A 19179-nucleotide genomic window follows, 5' to 3' on the forward strand; every position below is an offset into this window, starting at 1 on the left:
CCACCCCTTTTTGCAAGCCCCGGGAGAGAGCCTCGTCTATACAACATCCATTTCTATATACTGTTATATGTGATATGTGCAAGCATTAAGTTTGTCAGTTTATTGGATTTAGTGGTTTTATGTGGTATGAATAGTATGAATGGAATGAATGGAGGGTAGAATATGAATGGGATTGTTTTTAAGATAAGGAGGGTTTTGGAATACATAGCGGGACTTGTACAAAAAGTATGTAAATTATATTAAAATTATGTGTATAATAAATTGTTTGGCATTATATTTTGCTGAATCCTTCTGTATGATTATGTAGCTTATAACCTGGATTGGCCACTGTTAGAAACAGGATACTGGGTTTGATGAACCTTTGGTCTGACAGCAGACAACTGGGTAGACGTAAGATGGAAAGAAATACAGGGATGGAAACAATGTGTGAGGCAGAAATCTTTCTCTTAGCTTTAGCAAACAAGAAAATAGAGAGAAAAAGGAAAGAGAACATAGGAAGAGATACAGTCAGGTTAAGTAAAAAAAAAAATCTTTAAGAGATATGAAAATATTGTTTGGACATGTCTTCACCTGTTAGTAGATATGAAAATGTGGTAAAGGTAACGGTAATCTTTTTTTACTATACCAATTTTCAATAAAATTTTTAAATGGTTTATAATGAAAATTAATAAAATAATTACATTACGATAAAATAATAATATTATATTTACAGTTGTTAAATCACAATCAAATTGCAATAAATTATAAGTGGTCCTTGCAAAACTGAAAGACTGAGCAACCAAATGGCAGATGAAATTTCATGTGGACAATTTCAAAGTAATGCACATAGGGAAAAGTAACCCATATTGTAGTTACACAATGTTAGGTTCAATATTAGGAGCTACCACCCAGGGAAAAGAAGTGAATATCATAATGGTCAATACATTGAAATCATTGCCTTAGTGTGCTGCAGCGGTCAAGAAAGCAAATACAATTTTAGGAACTTTTAGGAAAGGGTTGGTGAATAAAGCAAAGAATGTCATAGTACCTCTATATTGCAACATGGTAAGGCTGCACCTTGAATACTGCATGCAATTCTGGTTGTAGCATCTCAAAAAAGATATAGTTGCACTGGAACAAGTTCAGAGAAGGGCGACCAAAATGATAAAGAAGTTGGAATGACTCTCCTATGAGAAAAGGTTAAAGATATTAGCCCGGATGTTAAAAGCCTGGTGCACTTAAATTTCGGTGTTTATACGTGTGGCCGGGCCTTGCATGTGCCTCGCACATTTTCTAAATGGCCCAGCCACTCTCGTAAACACCGATATGTACACAAGTGCCTGGCCCTGACAAAGGGGCGGGCATGTGGGCATGGTCTGGGTGGGGCAGGGCAGGGTGGGACGGTGGCCCGCCAGGACAGTGGCCATTAGCCGCTGCCCTGGGGAAGCTCACGCCGGCAGTTACCCGGCGCGAACTACTTCTGCTCCAGAGAGCAGTAAGTAGTGAAACAAAAGAAGAGTAATTTGAAATGAAGGGTTTAGTGGGTGGATAGGAGAGGGGAATAGAGAGGAAGTTTATATAGGGGTATGGAAGTTCCCTCCCAGTCCACTCCTTAATTGGAGTGGACTGGGTGGGAGCTGGGTAAGGCCCGATTGCGTTGTCACGCATAATTTAGTAAAATTCCCCTCCTGCATGTGCCGCCCGCACATGTGCACACAGATTATAAAATCCGGCATGCATGTGCACATGGCCCATGGATTTTATAACTTGTGTGCATTGGCACGCACAAGTTATAAAATCTGTGCGTCCATGTGCACACATACCTTTTAAAATCTACCCCATTAGGGCTATTCAGTTTGGAGAAAATATATCTGAGGGGGATATGATAGAGGTCTATAAAATCATAACAGGACTAGAATAGGCATTTGAGAATTGCCTATTTACTCTTTCATATAATACAAAGAGTAGGGGGCACTCCATAAAGTCATCAAGTAGTACATTTAATACAAATCAGAAAACATTCCTTTACACTCAATACACTCTGGAAGTCATTGCCAGAGAATGTGCTTAACACAGTTAAAGATAGATTTTTAGAGTCGCGCACACATGGATGCACCAATTTATAAAATCTGCTAACCACATGCCCATGCGCACACAATTTTATATCCACTCATGTGTAAGGGGGGGGGGGGGGGGATTTTGGTAGATGCAAGCGGTGACACATTAGGGACTAATTCCCTGTTCCCTCCAAGTTCACCCCTGTAAAGGAGTGGACTTTCTGAACCCTCTACCTAATCTACCTCCTTTTTACCCTACTAGCCCCGACCCTTAAAACCCCACTGACTACCCTAATTTTTTTATTTCTATACTTACACGTAATCTGTAGCAGAAGCAATTTATACAGTTGTGGGGTGCGCGACACTGACTTCATGGACCTGTCCCAGCCTGCCCTTGCCCTGTTCATGTCCTGCCCAGACCCCACCAACATCCCACCCCTTTTGCTCAAAAGCTTTGCAATACACGTCCGGGGAGATTCACGTGTGGCTGCAAGCTTTTTAAAACTCATGTGGCCCACGTGCTTCCTAGTCACGCGTGTATCTCCCGGCTTGGCCACATGTAGGGTAAAAAAGGTTTGGACAAATTCCTGGAGGAGAAATCCATAAACTGCTCTTAATCAAATTGACATAGATAAGAAATAGCCACTGATTTTTACAGGCATTAGTAGCTTGGGATTTATTTACTGTTTGGGAATTTGCCAGGTACTTGTATCCTGGATTGGCCAGTGGACCCTGTGGCAAACAGGATGCTGGGCTTGATGGACCCATGGTCTGTCCCATTATGGTAACTTTTTATGTTATTGTCTTCTTAAAATAATAAAATTACTAAAAATATAATAAGTCAAACAATTAAAACTTAATAACCAATGTAACAGGACTACAACAATTTACAGAATAGTAATAAGATCAGTATTTGACTTGAAGAAAAATTAAATATTCATCAGTGGAAGACCTACGAGAACATCTAAACCTTGATTAATTTCCAAAATGTTCAAAAATTACTCTCAGTACATAAGTCTAGGGGTAAAAATATTGAAATATCCATTCTCTAGTCTCCTCAAACCTGATTTCTTGAGGCGAGGATATCCACAACAGTTCTTTTTGAGAAGATGTAAGACTTCTTGAAGTGTTATGCCAACACAGAGGGAATTACAGTAATCAATTTTGTATAATATTGGTGCACAAGATAAGCATTTTCACATCATCCTTACTTACCCCTAGATTCATCAAATCACTATAAATATAGCAAAAATAGCACTTGTGATAAAAAAAAAAAGAGGGGCATGGTAATTTTCCAGGGAGGGAGAGAGAGACAGAGACAGAAAAATAGACAAAGACTCTTTACAAGGCTTTTATATAAGTAAGCTATTTATACCAGGGGCAACTAGTAACTCAGGGTGAGGTTTTAGTGGTAGCCTAGGTATTGGGGGACAGTTTTACATGCACAGTCAGAGGAATTATCAGCACAGTAGACACCAGTGAAGATTTTATGTGATTTGGAGTGATAAAAGGTACACAAAGATGAGATTTGTACATTGTACTCTCAATCTAGCTTGATAGCAGCTAGATAAAGAGTGCATCAAGCTAGGTCAAGAGTATATCATACAAATCTCATCTTTTTATACCTTTCATCACTTCAAATCACATAAAATCTTTAATGATGGTAACTGTGCTGTTTGTACCTCTGAATGTGCATGTAAAACTGCCCCCCAAAACCTAGCCCATGACTAAAACCTCACCCTGAGTTCAGAATGTTTCCTCTTACAGTATATACTTCTTACAGTATATACCTCTTACAGTGGTATAAAAAGTTGACTAATATGCATGCTTCCCCAGAGGTTCTCTCTTTCTTCCTTCCCTTCCTTCTCCTCTCCCTACCCAAAACGGGATTTGTGATATTTCTCATAATGCACAGCATAATGTCCAGAAAAAAGCTATAATTATTTCCGGCGTTAAATTCCACAACAGCATGTGTTATGCTATCACACGCATCATTAAGTGCTCCTCTTTTTCATTTAATCCACCCAAACTCCTCCCACTTGACTAAATTTTTAAAATTTGCAAACACATTTTGTGATGTGGCCCGCGATAAGGCCCTAATGCTATTTGAAAAATGACCTACTTAATGAAGCAGCTATTTTCCATATCATACATAGATCATATAAAACAGATCTAGAAAGCAGAGATACATCTTTTGACACTGAGAGAGCACTCTCTAGATTCATCCTCAATATTTTAATGACAACAACATGAAAAATAACCACATTTTGCTTGCAGGGGGGTCAATCTGATATTGGATTTGCACTTTCGAAACCAGATGGCTTCAGATTTTTTAGATTAACTTGTAATTTGTGATCAAGCAAACATCTGGCAGTCTTGTCTAAGCATGCTTTAAACTATTTCATATCTTTTACAGAGCTTGAGTTAAAAGCTGCTAGTGTTTGTATATTATCTGCATATACATAGCAGCTAAAGCCTGAAGGATCTAAAAACAAATTGAGTAAAAGAGGAAATAAAATAGAGTTTGGGGGTATTCCACAAATAACAGGTTTCAATAAAGAGAATTAATTTCCCCTGTTCACAAAAAAATGACAATTATCAAAAAATGACCTAAACCTTGCAAAACTATATCAACAATCCCTAATTCCTATAAATGAGCCAATAATATAACACGGTCAACTGTATCAAAAGCGGAACTCATATCTATTCAAACAAGCAGCGATCATTACTTCTGACTTTATTCATCCTAATTTTGTTGACTACTAATAGTAGTGTGGTCCCTATACTATAATCTGTACCAAGACTATTGAAGATGAAGTGCATTAACCTTTTCCGCATAGTTATTTAGCAGGGTGAGAATTATCTTTTTGATCATCTTTCACTCAAATTGCAGGTTAGAAATAGGACAATAGTTCTTAGGGTTACACAGTTCTAAAGTATTTTTCTTAAGAATAAATAGTCTAATGATAACTTCAGAGAAAAGGGAATAATATTCTCTGAGAATGATGCATTAGCTACTGCCGTTAGAGAGTTGGCAAAACCCAACAATCTTCTGTTGAAAATTGGCTGCTAGTTCTCCTGCTGAAAGGGTGGATTGAATGGCAAATAGTTGTACGTCACCGAAGGCAATTTTCTAATAACATCACATAAAATTTAGCTCTATTATCCACTGCTCTCAATTGCTTATTAAAATAATCCCACTTGGCCTTCTTAATTTCAGATTTATAGAAACTAATAATGGCCTTACAGGCTTTAGTGTTTTCATCAGTTATATTTTTCTGCCATTTCCTCTCAGATCAACAAATTTAGCTTTTGAGTAAAGTTAATCCCAGGAGAAACCAAGCATTGGATTATCTGTTGATTTTAAATTGCTTACAAGGTACTAGGGGTGTGAATAGATGCCCGTATGACATAGTGAGGGCAAAGGTAGCGCCGGCGCCATTTTGAAGATTGGCAATACGGCCCGCGTGCAGGAGGTCGCTCCCGGACCCCTGCTGGACTTTTGGCAAGTCTTGTGGGGGTCAGGAGGCCCCCCCAAGCTGGCCAAAAGTCCCTGGGGGTCCAGCGGGGGTCCGGGAGCGATCTCCTGCACACGTGACGTCGGGAGCCAGGAACCAAAATGGCGCCGGCGCTACCTTTGCCCTGTCACATGATAAGGGCAAAGGGCCACTGGCACCATTTCTCAACGCAGCCATGGCCAGAGAGCTGGAGATCGCGTCGGGACCCCCCCACTGGACCCCAAGTAATTTAAAACATTTTGGGGGGGTTCGGGAGGGTGGGGGATTGTTTTAAAGGTTCGGGGTGGGTTTTAGGGTTTTTTTTTTTAAAGGGCCCGCGGCACGTCATGACTGCCGGCTCCTTCCGATGACATCACCATTAGAGAACTATATAAGGTGGCTTCTGACACTCAGGAGTCGCTTAGCAACTTCTCCCTTCCTTGGGCTTAGTTGCTTCCCCATCTCATCTGTCTGCTGTTCTCTTTAAACTTGTGCCTGGTTTTTTGACTTCTGTCTAGAACTCTGACTACCCTGATTGCTGCCTGCCTCTGACCTTCTGCCTCTTTCTACGAGTGAGTGCCAAGGTGGTGGCTTGGATTGCAAACTGGTTGACGGACAGAAGACAATGTGTGATGATAAATGGAACTCTCTCTGAAGAGAGAGCGGTTTTAAGCGGTGTACTGCAAGGATCGGTGTTGGGACCATTTCTGTTCAATATCTTTGTGAGCGACATTGTGGACAGGATAGAAGGTAAGGATTTGTCTTTTTGTGGATGACACTAGCTCTGCAACAGAGTGGACACGCCGGAAGGAGTGGAGAGAATGAGACAGGATTTAAGGAAGCTGGAAGAGTGGTCGAAGATATGGCAGCTGAGATTCAATGCCAAGAAGTGCAGAGTCATGCATATGGGGAGTGGAAATCCGAATGACTGTATTTGATGGGGGGAGAAAGGCTGATGTGCACGGAGCAGGAGAGGGACCTTGGGGTGAGAGTGTCTAATGATCTGAAGTTGGCGAAACAATTTGACAAGGCGATAGCAAAAGTCAGAAGAATGCTGTGCTGCATAGAGAGAGGAATATCGAGTAGGAAAAGGGAAGTGATTATCCCCTTGTACAGGTCCTTGGTGAGGCTTCACCTGGAGTACTGTGTTTAGTTCTGGAGACCGTATCTCCAAAGAGACAGAGACAATTTGGAGGTGGTCCAGAGAAGGGTGACCAAAAAGGTGGAGGGTCTTCATCAAATGACATGAGGAGAGATTGAAGAATCTAAATATGTACACCCTGGAGGAAAGGAGGAGCAGAGGTGATATGATACAGACTTTCAGATACTTGAAAGGTTTTAATGATCCAAAGACAACGACAAACCTTTTCCGTAGGAAAAAAATCAACAGAACCAGAGGTCACGATTTGAAGCTCCAGGGAGGAAGACTCAGAACCAATGTCAGGAAGTATTTCTTCACGGAGAGGGTGGTGGATGCCTGGAATGCCCTTCTGGAGGAAGTGGTGAAGACCAGAACTGTGAAGGACTTCAAAGGGGCATGGGATAAACACTGTGGATCCATAAAGTCTAGAGGACGTGAATGAAGAGTGGGTGGCTCGCGGGAATGACGGCTACTACCTGGAGATAATACCCTTATTCAATAAACATACACACGGTTAATGCGACTCCAACTTTGCTCCAAGAGTCCAAAATTGCTCTAAGCTTCAACGGTAAGAGGAAATGTGGAAAAAAGGATTTACATTCACAAAAAACGGGGAGTAGCTTGCTTATTACGGTGGTTACTACCCCAAAACAAATAAGCCTGATACTTCACTTTCAACTCATATTCAGCATAGCTCTCTGCATCAATGGGAGGGGAGAAAGACTGATACATCACGCATATCCAGCATAGCTCTCTGCTTCAACGGCAGGGGAGAAAGACCGATACTTCACGCATTTCCAGCATAGCTCTCTGCTTCAACGGCAGGGGAGAAAATCTGCTACTTCATTTTCAATGCATATCCAGCATAACTTTTTGCTTCAACAGCAGGGGAAATGAAAAAAAGTGGATCTATATACAGACAACAACCAACAAGGACTAAATTACATAGTCTTGGTAAACAAATAAGCATGGGTGCAGCTTGCTTATTGCGGCGGTTACTACTTCTAACTAATTAAGCTAGATATTTCACTTAGATGCAGTTCCAACACTGCTCTCTATATTAATGGTGGGGTGGAAGGGAAATAGAATAAAAAGGTTACTAAGAGCCAAGAGAAACAGATAAGTATGAGAAAGAAAAAAAGTGTGATGCTTGCTGGGCAGACTGGATGGACCGTTTGGTCTTCTTCTGCCGTCATTTCTATGTTTCTAAGAACATAAGAACATAAGAAAATGCCATACTGGGTCAGACCAAGGGTCCATCAAGCCCAGCATCCTGTTTCCAACAGTGGCCAATCCAAGCCATAAGAACCTGGCTAGTACCCAAAAACTAAGTCTATTCCATGTAACCATTGCTAATGGCAGTGGCTATTCTCTAAGTGAACATAATAGCAGGTAATGGACTTCTCCTCCAAGAACTTATCCAATCCTTTTTTAAACACAGCTATACTAACTGCAGTAACCACATTCTCTGGCAACAAATTCCAGAGTTTAATTGTGCGTTGAGTAAAACAGAACTTTCTCCGATTAGTTTTAAATGTGCCCCATGCTAACCTCATGGAGTGCCCCCTAGTCTTTCTACTATCCGAAAGAGTAAATAACCGATTCACAACTACCCGTTCTAGACCTCTCATGATTTTAAACACCTCTATCATATCCCCCCTCAGTCGTCTCTTCTCCAAGCTGAAAAGTCCTAACCTCTTTAGTCTTTCCTCATAGGGGAGTTGTTCCATTCCCCTTAGCATTTTGGTAGCCCTTCTCTGTACCTTCTCCATCGCAATTATAACTTTTTTGAGATGCGGCGACCAGAATTCTCATGCAGGATGTTTATCCTGTTGGACTCTATGCCGTCCCGGACATAAAGCGCCACACCTCCTCCCGAGTGCTCCTCTTTGTCGTTGCAATATAATTTGTACCCCGGTATAGCACTGTCCCATTGGTTATCCTCTTTCCACCATGTCTCTGAGATGCCAATTAAGTCTATGTCATCATTTACTGCTATACATTCTAATTCTCCCATCTTACTTCTTAGACTTCTGGCATTAGCATACAAACATTTCAAAGTTTGTTTTTTGTTTGTATTTTCATTCTGCCTTTTAATTGATAGGGATAAGTTAGAATTTTTTAGCTCAGGTGAGTTTTTAGTTACAGGCACTTGGACTACTTTTCTAATTATTGGAACCTCACTGTTGGGATTCCCTAATTCTTGTGCATCATTAGTATCCTTTAAAGATACCTCTCTCCGAACCATGCGCTGCTGAGCGACTGTCGGCTTTCCCCTTTCTTCCAGTTTAAAAGCTGCTCTATCTCCTTTTTAAAGGTTAGCGCCAGCAGTCTGGTTCCACCCTTGTTAAGGTGGAGCCCATCCCTTCGGAAGAGACTCCCCCTTCCCCAAAAGGTTCCCTGGTTCCTAACAAAACTGAATCCCTCTTCCTTGCACCATTGTCTCATCCACGCATTGAGACTCTGGAGTAGGGGGGTGCATTCGTTTTGAACTTAAATGTAAAACGCAACTTTTTTTTTTTTAACTTAAAAAAGTGATGAGGCGAAAACGATCGGATTTCCAACAATCGGATTTCCAACAATCGGATTTCCAACTTATTCAACATAGCTATGTTGAATACGTTGGAAATCGCGATTGTTGATCCTAAATAAAAATTTAAACCCCTCACCCTCCTTAATCCCCCCCCCCCAAGACTTACCACAACTCCCTGGTGATCCAGCGGGGAGTCAGGATGCCATTTCTGAACTCCTTTGCGAGGAGCACGTGACGTCGGCGCCTCGTCGGAGTGACGCCGCGTCACATGATTCCCTGCGGGTTCGCTCCGGGACCCTCGTTGGGCCCAAAAGAAACTTTTGGCCAGCTTAGGGGGGCCTCCTGAGCTGGCCAAAAGTTCCTTTTGGGCCCAACGAGGGTCCCGGAGCGAACCCGCGGGGAACCTGCGGGGAATCACGTGACGCCGCGTCACTCCGACGTGGCGCCGACGTCACGTGCTCCTCGCAAAGGAGTTCAGAAATGGCGTCCTGACTCCCCGCTGGATCACCAGGGAGTTGTGGTAAGTCTTGGGGGGGGAGGATTAAGGAAGGTGAGGGGTTTAAATTTTTATTTGCACGTATGGACATAGACTCAACTTATGGAATTCTCCATATGTCCATATTGACCGCAAATGGGACCCCTTTCGACTTATGGACTTATGAACATAAACTTTTGCTCTGCACATCCCTACTCCGGAGCTCTGCCTGCCTCTGGTGACCTGCGTGTGGAACAGGGAGCATTTCAGAGAATGCTACCCTGGAGGTTCTGGATTTAAGCTTTCTACCTAAGAGCCTAAATTTGGCTTACAGAACCTCCCTCCCACATTTTCCTATGTCGTTGGTGCCCACATGTACCACAACAGCCGGCTCCTCCACAGCACTGTCTAAAATCCTATCTAGGTGATGCATGAGGTCCGCCACCTTCGCACCAGATAGGCATGTTACCAGGCGATCCTCACGCCCACCAGCCACCCAGCTATCTACATTCCTAATAATCGAATCACCAGCTATGACGGCCGACCTAACCCTTCCCTCCTGGGCAGTAGGCCTTGGGGAGATATCCTCAGTGCGAAAGGACAATGCTTCACCTAGAGAGCAGGTCCTTGCTATAGGATCCTTTCCTGCTACACCTGGTTGGTGCTCTCCCATCATGAGACCTTCTTCCTCCAAGGCAGCACCAGGGCTGCCAGTCTGAAGTTGGGACTTGACTACTATGTCCCTGAAGGTCTCATCTATATACCTCTCTGTCTGCCTCAGCTCCTCCAGGTCTGCCACTCTAGCCTCCAGAGATCGGACTCGTTCTCTGAGAGCCAGGAGCTCTTTGCATCGTATGCACATGTACAACTTCTCACCGGTGGGTAAAAAATCATACATATATGTTCTATATGTTTCTATGTATGCACGCTGCCTGGAACTGACCACTGCCTGATTACTGACTACGTCTGAATGCTGCCTGGAACTGACCTCTACCTGAACTCGACCATGTCTGACTGTCTCCTGGAACTTGACCTCTGCTTTGGCTGTCCACGCTTCCTCGAATCTGGCTATGATCCTTGCCATACATTCAGAGACTCTCTTCTGGCCTTCTCAGGCACCCAGGACATTTGGTCTGAGTATCAACCACGCACCCTTGATCGTAGTGGGCACATCCCTTAACTTCCTATCAAAAAGATCCTGCGAGGCTCACCTAAGACCAGGCAGCCTGGGTACCCAAGGGCTCAACCCGGGGGTACCTAGGGTTGTTAGTGGCGAAGCTCCAGCTAGCCTCTGTCTCCTCTTGTGCTCCACCTCCTGGTGGCAGGCTCTCTCTAGGTCCGACCAGGGAGCCTACCAATCCTGCACTAGGCCAAGGGTCCACCTCCTGGCACAACAGGTTGCTAAGGCCATGGACTGGGCGGAGTCTCCACTCTGCAGGCTAGGGATGTGAATCGTTTTTCAACGATTAAAATTATCGTCCGATAATGTTTATATCGTCTTAAATCGTTATAGAACACGATACAATAGAAATTCTAACGATTTATCGTTAAAAATCGTTAAATCGTGTTAGTGCGCACTAAATCGAGTTAGTGCGCACTAACTCCCCGTTAGTGCGCACTAACTCGATTTAGTGCGCACTAACTGAAAATGATACAAATAAACACTTTCCAGGTCACTGAAGGTCAGTTAGGAATGAATATGTGTTCCTATTGGCTGGCTGCCCTCTTATCTATTGATGTTACCAAGGTTACCACTGAGGTGATGGTTGGGGGGATGGGAAATGGAACTGGAAACTAACGAACACCAACAGAAAATGAAACAAAGTATTCACACTTCCCAGGTCAGTGAAGGTCACTTAGGAATGAATATGTATGTATGTATTCCTATTGGCTGGCTGTGCTCTTATCTATTGATGTTACCAAGGCTAACACTGAGGTAATGGTTGGAGGGATGTGAAATGGAAACAGTTGGAAGCTTGACAAAAAAAGTAATGTAATGATCAGCACTCACGTGACTAGAACTTGTTTGTTTATTATTTTTGTTAGCAGGCACCTGAAATGCTAGTGCATGTTGAATTTGCCAATCACTGTGCATTTTAGAAAGGTGGTCCTGGCTGGAACTGTACACAGTTCAAATATATGTAATTGATTGTTGGTAAGTGTATTTTTTAAGTAGCCACACTGGCACAAGTATGTTTACTTTTCCTCCTACTTAACTCACTAGCTCAGCTTTGTAAGAAGGGCTTCTCTGCTTGTGTGTTGTTTTTGTTTGGTGTGAGGAGAGCAGAAACATCAGATCTTTATTCAATCTACTACAGTCATCTCTTACAGTGCCCTATCCCTATTAATACCAGGAGTGTTGTGATCTTCCTGCACACAGTGCCCTAACCCTGATACCAGTATGAGACAGCTCCCTCCCTGCATTACTAGTGAGAGGCTGGCTTCACAGACAGGGGGGAGCTGCCTGACCCTCACTCCTGACTTCCCCCATGTCCCAGCTAGTGAATGGTGTGTGGGTGAGGGGGGGGGGGAGGATGGTGAAGTCTGAGACAGCTCCCTCCCTGCATTACTAGTGAGAGGCTGGCTTCACAGACAGGGGGGAGCTGCCTGACCCTCACTCCTGACTTCCCCCATGTCCCAGCTAGTGAATGGTGTGTGGGTGAGGGGGGGGGGGAGGATGGTGAAGTCTGAGACAACTCCCTCCCTGCATTACTAGTGAGAGGCTGGCTTCACAGACAGGGGGGAGCTGCCTGACCCTCACTCCTGACTTCCCCCATGTCCCAGCTAGTGAATGGTGTGTGGGTGAGGGGGGGGGGGAAGGAGGATGGTGAAGTCTGAGACAGCTCCCTCCCTGCATTACTAGTGAGAGGCTGGCTTCACAGACAGGGGGGAGCTGCCTGACCCTCACTCCTGACTTCCCCCATGTCCCAGCTAGTGAATGGTGTGTGGGTGAGGGGGGGGGGGAAGGAGGATGGTGAAGTCTGAGACAGCTCCCTCCCTGCATTACTAGTGAGAGGCTGGCTTCACAGACAGGGGGGAGCTGCCTGACCCTCACTCCTGACTTCCCCCATGTCCCAGCTAGTGAATGGTGTGTGGGTGAGGGGGGGGGGGAGGATGGTGAAGTCTGAGACAGCTCCCTCCCTGCATTACTAGTGAGAGGCTGGCTTCACAGACAGGGGAGAGCTGCCTGACCCTCACTCCTGACTTCCCCCATGTCCCAGCTAGTGAATGGTGTGTGGGTGGGGGGGGGGGGAGGATGGTGAAGTCTGAGACAGCTCCCTCCCTGCATTACTAGTGAGAGGCTGGCTTCACAGACAGGGGGGAGCTGCCTGACCCTCACTCCTGACTTCCCCCATGTCCCAGCTAGTGAATGGTGTGTGGGTGAGGGGGGGGGGGAGGATGCTGAAGTCTGAGACAGCTCCCTCCCTGCATTACTAGTGAGAGGCTGGCTTCACAGACAGGGGGGAGCTGCCTGACCCTCACTCCTGACTTCCCCCATGTCCCAGCTAGTGAATGGTGTGTGGGTGAGGGGGGGGGGGAGGATGGTGAAGTCTGAGACAGCTCCCTCCCTGCATTACTAGTGAGAGGCTGGCTTCACAGACAGGGGGGAGCTGCCTGACCCTCACTCAAGCAGAGAAGCCCTTCTTACAAAGCTGAGCTAGTGAGTTAAGTAGGAGGAAAAGTAAACATACTTGTGCCAGTGTGGCTACTTAAAAAATACACTTACCAACAATCAATTACATATATTTGAACTGTGTACAGTTCCAGCCAGGACCACCTTTCTAAAATGCACAGTGATTGGCAAATTCAACATGCACTAGCATTTCAGGTGCCTGCTAACAAAAATAATAAACAAAGAAGTTCTAGTCACGTGAGTGCTGATCATCACATGTCAAGCTTCCAACTGTTTCCATTTCACATCCCCCCAACCATTACCTCAGTGGTAACCTTGGTAACATCAATAGATAAGAGCACAGCCAGCCAATAGGAATACATATTCATTCCTAAGTGACCTTTACTGACCTGGGAAGTGTGAACACTTTGTTTCATTTTCTGTTGGTGTTCATGAGTTTCCAGTTCCATTTCCCATCCCCCCAACCATCACCTCAGTGGAAACCTTGGTAACATCAATAGATAAGAGGGCTGCCAGCCAATAGGAACACATATTCATTCCTAACTGACCTTCAGTGACCTGGAAAGTGTCTATTTGTATCATTTTGAGTTAGTGCGCACTAACGGGGAGTTAGTGCGCACTAACTCGAGTTAGTGCGCACTAATCGGAAAAAACGATTTTTAACGATTTTTCAATGAAATAATCGTGCCAAACACGATTTTCTTCTCCTGCCACACGATTTCTATCATTAAGACGATATGGAAAACGATTCACATCCCTACTGCAGGCCATTCCTAGCCTGGCCTCCAAACTTCAGGAACAACAATGATGCCTAAATACCCGCGGTTCCGGACCGCCGCTGAACGACCTCCTGCACTCGATCTCCTGCCGGCGCCATTTTCCGTACGAAAACGATTCACGGCGAGAAATCGCTCCCGGAACCCCGCTGGACTCCCAGCAAACTTTTGGCCAGCTTGGGGGGGCCTCCTGACCCCCACAAGACTTGCCAAAAGTCCAGCGGGGGTCCGGAACGACCTCCTCCGTCGAATCGTTTTTGTCTATGGCCGCCGCCATTTTGCGGCGGCCATTTTGAAAAATGGCGCCGGCTGAAGACAACACGATTCTATTGAGGCGGCCGTTCCGGACCGCCGCCGTTCTGGACCACCGCCGGATCCCCAGGTAATTTAAAGCATTGGGGGGGGGGTTTCGGGAGGGTGGGGGATTTAATTTAAAGGGTCGGGGGTGGGTTTTAGGGGGTTTTAGTGTGCCGGTTTTCCTGCCCTCCCCCTTCCCCCGATTTACGATTTTTTAACGATAAATCGGGGGAATTGGTATTGTATCGTGGACCTAACGATTTTTTGACGATTTAAAATATATCGGACGATATTTTAAATCGTCAAAAAACGATTCACATCCCTAATTCCTACCAAAGATTCACTTAAGAAAGGTATCTTTGGCATTGGCAGGACCAGGGTAGGGTTCAGGACCTGGATAGAGCTTTACAGGAGCTGACTTTCTGGATCCTTACCTTTGGCTCCTGAAATGGCTACTGTTCTAGCTACTTTTTCTGGATTCCTCCTCCCACATTACCTTGAGCTGAGATGGCTAACAACTCAGGAACTTCATTCCAAATAGAGTGCTAAATCAAATAATCATTGGGGTCTAGCTGATATTGATCTGTTTTCCTGCCAGCACACTTACACCACAACATGGGTCTTATTACCGCTGCACTGTCTGCATGCTAATCTCCTTTCAGTACAATAAGGATTTTGCTAATGCTGCTTTCTGCTTCTCTGTCATACCTTCTATTACCTTAGGGGTTTTGATGTTACTGCTTTACCTGACTGCAAACCCTCTTAGATTATCAAATGAATCTTGATGCTACCACTATGTCTGCCTGCCATTCCACTTACATCATCGTAGTGGTTTTGCTGATACTCACTACTTGCCTGCTAATGTTCTTACACCACTATAGGGTTCTTGCTTATATTGCACTCTGCCAGCTGTCATACCTTCTACTAACTTAGGGGTTTTAATGTTTCTGCTTTGCCTGCCTTCAAATCATCTTCCACCATCAAAGGGGTTTTGATGTTACTACTTTGCCGATCTCTGGAGGCTAGAGTGGCAGACCTGGAGGAGCTGAGGCAGACAGAGAGGTATATAGATGAGACCTTCAGGGACATAGTAGCCAAGTCCCAACTTCAGATTGGCAGCCCTGGTGCTGCCTTGGAGAAAGAAGGTCTCATGATTGGAGAGCATCAACCTGGTACAGCAGGAAAGGAACCTGTAGCAAGGACCTTCTCTCCAGGTGATGCATTGTCCTTTCACACCGAGGATATCTCCCCAAGGCCTACTGCCCAGGAGGGAAGGGTTAGGTCAGCCATCATAGTTGGTGATTCGATTATTAGGAATGTAGACAGCTGGGTGGCTGGTGGGAGTGAGGATCGCCTGGTAACATACCTACCTGGTGTGAAGGTGGCGAACCCCATCGTCACCTAGATAGGATTTTAGACAGTGCTGGAGAGGAGCCGGCTGTCGTGGTACATGTGGGCACCAACAACATAGGAAAATGTGGGAGGGAGGTTCTGGAAGCCAAATTTAGGTTTTTAGTTAGAAAGCTTAAATCCAGAACCTCCTTGGTAGCATTCTCTGAAATGCTCCCTGTTCCACGCGCAGGTCACCAGAGGCAGGCAGAGCTCCAGAGTCTCAGTGCATGGATGAGACGATGGTGCAAGGAAGAGGGATTCAGTTTTGTTAGGAGCTGGGGAATCTTTTGTGGAAAGGGGAGTCTCTTACAAAGGGATGGGCTCCACCTTAACCAGGGTGGAACTAGACTGCTGGTGCGAACCTTTAAAAAGGAGATAGAACAGTTTTTAAACAAGAACAAAGGGGAAAGCCAACAGTCGCTCTGCAGTGCATGGTTCAGAGAGAGGTATCTTCAAAGGATACTAATGATGCATTAGAATTAGGGCATTGAGACAGTGATGTTCCAATAATAAGAAAAGTAATCCAAGTGCCTGTAACTAAAAACTCACCTGAGCTAAAAAATTCTAACTTATCCCTATCAATTAAAAAGCAGAATGAAAATACAAACAAAAAACAAACTTTAAAATGTTTGTATGCTAATGCCAGAAGTCTAAGAAGTAAGATGGGAGAATTAGAATGTATAGCAGTGAATGATGACATAGACTTAATTGGCATCTCAGAGACATGGTGGAAGGACAACCAATGGGACAGTGCTATACCGGGATACAAATTATATTGCAATGACAGAGAGGAGCACCCGGAAGGCAGTGTGGCGCTTTATGTCCGGGATTGCGTAGAGTCCAACAGGATAAACATCCTGCATGAGACTGAATGCACAATTGAATCTTTATGGGTAGAAATCCCTTGTGTGTCGGGGAAGACTATAGTGATAGGATTATACTACCATCCACCTGGTCAAGATGGTGAGACTGACAGTGAAATGCTAAGAGAAATTAGGGAAACTAACCAAATTGGTAGTGTAGTAATAATGGGAGACTTCAATTACCCGAAAGTACACTGAAGCACAACCCTTGCACATCCGCAAGTACTCAAGCACACTGGTGCAGGACAAATCTCACTTCCACTGAAGAATTCAAAGAGTCTGTTTATTTCAGAAGATTCAATGTCAAATTAATTCTATTGGCAACTCCATCAATAATAACAGTGATTTCTTAAAGTCCCCCGACACGGTCCCGTGTTTCGCGACTGCTGCATCGGGAGGGACCAAGGTAACAGTTATAATCTGCAATACAATATATGTACATAAGAAGTGGAACAGCTTGGCTACAATAAACATTACAACATAGAACCACATACCTGTAGCAGTAATCACTGGAGCGCAAGCGCCCTCAGAAAATGACAGCCATTTAAATAGAAAAAGGCGCAAAATCAGAGCCTCTCACTAGATCTTATTTCAACCAAATTAATCAGCGGATTTCCTCCATCAGTCAAAAAGATACCACTCAATATCTTTATTAAGTCCTTTGGGGGAGACGGTATCAAGAGTGAAGATCCATCTCTCCAACCCAGTGTCCCAGGGAAATCACCCCCCCGAGGTGGGTGGGGAACCACCTCTAACACTAGAAAGGAGAGATCAGAGATGGAATGGCCGCTGTGCGACCAGTGGGACACCAGGGGCTCGTCCATTCTAAGTGACCGGATATTTAAGCAGTGTTCTATTATCCTCGTTTTAACCATCCTGGTCATTTTTCCTACATACAGTAAGGAGCAGGGACAACTCACAACATAAATAACACCTTTTGTGGTTCAATCAGAGTGTGAATACAATCTAAAGGAATACCCGGTGATAGGGTGTATAAAGACTGAAATGGTGTCTGTATGGCTGCATATAGTGCAGTGTCCGCACGGTCTGTGGGTACCCCCCTTACTGTGAGTGTTATCAACATCTAGCGCTGCTGTGTGCACCAATCGATCACGCAAATTTCTTCCCTGCCGGAATGTAAAATGAAGGGGACTTTGAAATACATCTGATAATGCTAGTGCCGACCAATGGCGCCGAATCATGTCAGCTATCGCTTTTCCCACAATTGAAAAAGGCAAGATGCAGTTGTTAGCCGTATCGTCAGAACTAGTAGGTGGAAGAAAGAGCCAGTCCCGGTTTGTGTACAAAGCCCTTTTAAATGCCTTCTTAATAACCCGGGCCGGATAACCACGATCTAAAAACCGGGCAGACATAGTTTGGGCTTGGGTTATAAACTCGGCTCGAGAAAAGCAGAGGCGGCGTATCCTTAAAAATTGGCTAGTGGGTATATTATCCCGGAGAGCCCTGGGATGGCAGCTCTCATAGGATAATAAGGTGTTGCGGTCCGTTTCTTTACGGAACAGGGTAGTCTCAAAATGATCTCCCACTACCGAGATCAAGATGTCTAGAAAAGAGACATGCAGTGGATGAATGCAAAAATTAAATTGTATATTACAATTTAAAGAGTTGACCCAATCAAAAAACATAAGAAACTGCACGTCAGTACCTGTCCAGATGACAAATACGTCGTCGATGTAACGCAACCAGAGATGTACAAATCTCTGGTTGCGAACAGATTGTATTCACACTCTGATTGCACCACAAAAGATGTTATTTATGTTGTGAGTTGTACCTGCTCCTTACTGTATGTAGGAAAAACGACCAGGATGGTTAAAATGAGGATAATAGAACACTGCTCAAATATCCGGTCACTTAGAATGGACGAGTCCCTGGTGTCCCCTGGTCCCACAGCGGCCATTCCATCTCTGATCTCTCCTTCCTAGTGTTAGAGGTGGTTCCCCACCCACCTTGGGGGGGGGGGTGATTTCCCTGGGACACTGGGTCAGAGGGAGCAGCGATGGATCTTCACTCTTGATACCGTCTCCCCCAAAGGACTTAATAAAGATATTGAGTGGTATCTTTTTGACTGATGGAGGAAATCCGCTGATTAATTTGGTTGAAATAAGATCTTGCGTGAGGCTCTGATTTCGTGCCTTTTTCTGTTTAAATGGCTGTCATTTTCTGAGGGCGCTTGCTCTCCAGTGATTACTGCTACAGGTATGTGGTTCTATGTTATAATGTTTATTGTAGCCAAACTGTTCCACTTCTTATGTACGTATATTGTATTGTAGATTATAACTGTTACCTTGGTCCCCCCCCGAAGCAGCAGTCCGCAACACGGGACCATGCGGGGGACTTTAAGAAATCACTGTTATTATTGATGGAGTTGCCAATAGAACAAATTTGACATTTGAATCTTCTGAAATAAACAGACTCTTTGAATTCTTCAGTGGAAGTGAGATTTGTCCTGCACCAGTGTGCTTGAGTACTTGTGGATGTGCAAGGGTTGTGCTTCAGTGTACTTTCGGGTTTTGC

General features: G+C 44.6%; 1 long non-coding RNA gene across 1 annotated transcript in view; it reads right to left on the reverse strand.

The window, feature by feature from the left end:
- LOC115080209 overlaps nucleotides 1-19179 on the reverse strand; it is a 56995-nt gene that overhangs the window by 24737 nt on the left and 13079 nt on the right. The window lies entirely within an intron of this gene.

Source organism: Rhinatrema bivittatum, chromosome 1, assembly GCF_901001135.1.
Source record: "Rhinatrema bivittatum chromosome 1, aRhiBiv1.1, whole genome shotgun sequence".
Taxonomy (NCBI): domain Eukaryota; kingdom Metazoa; phylum Chordata; class Amphibia; order Gymnophiona; family Rhinatrematidae; genus Rhinatrema; species Rhinatrema bivittatum.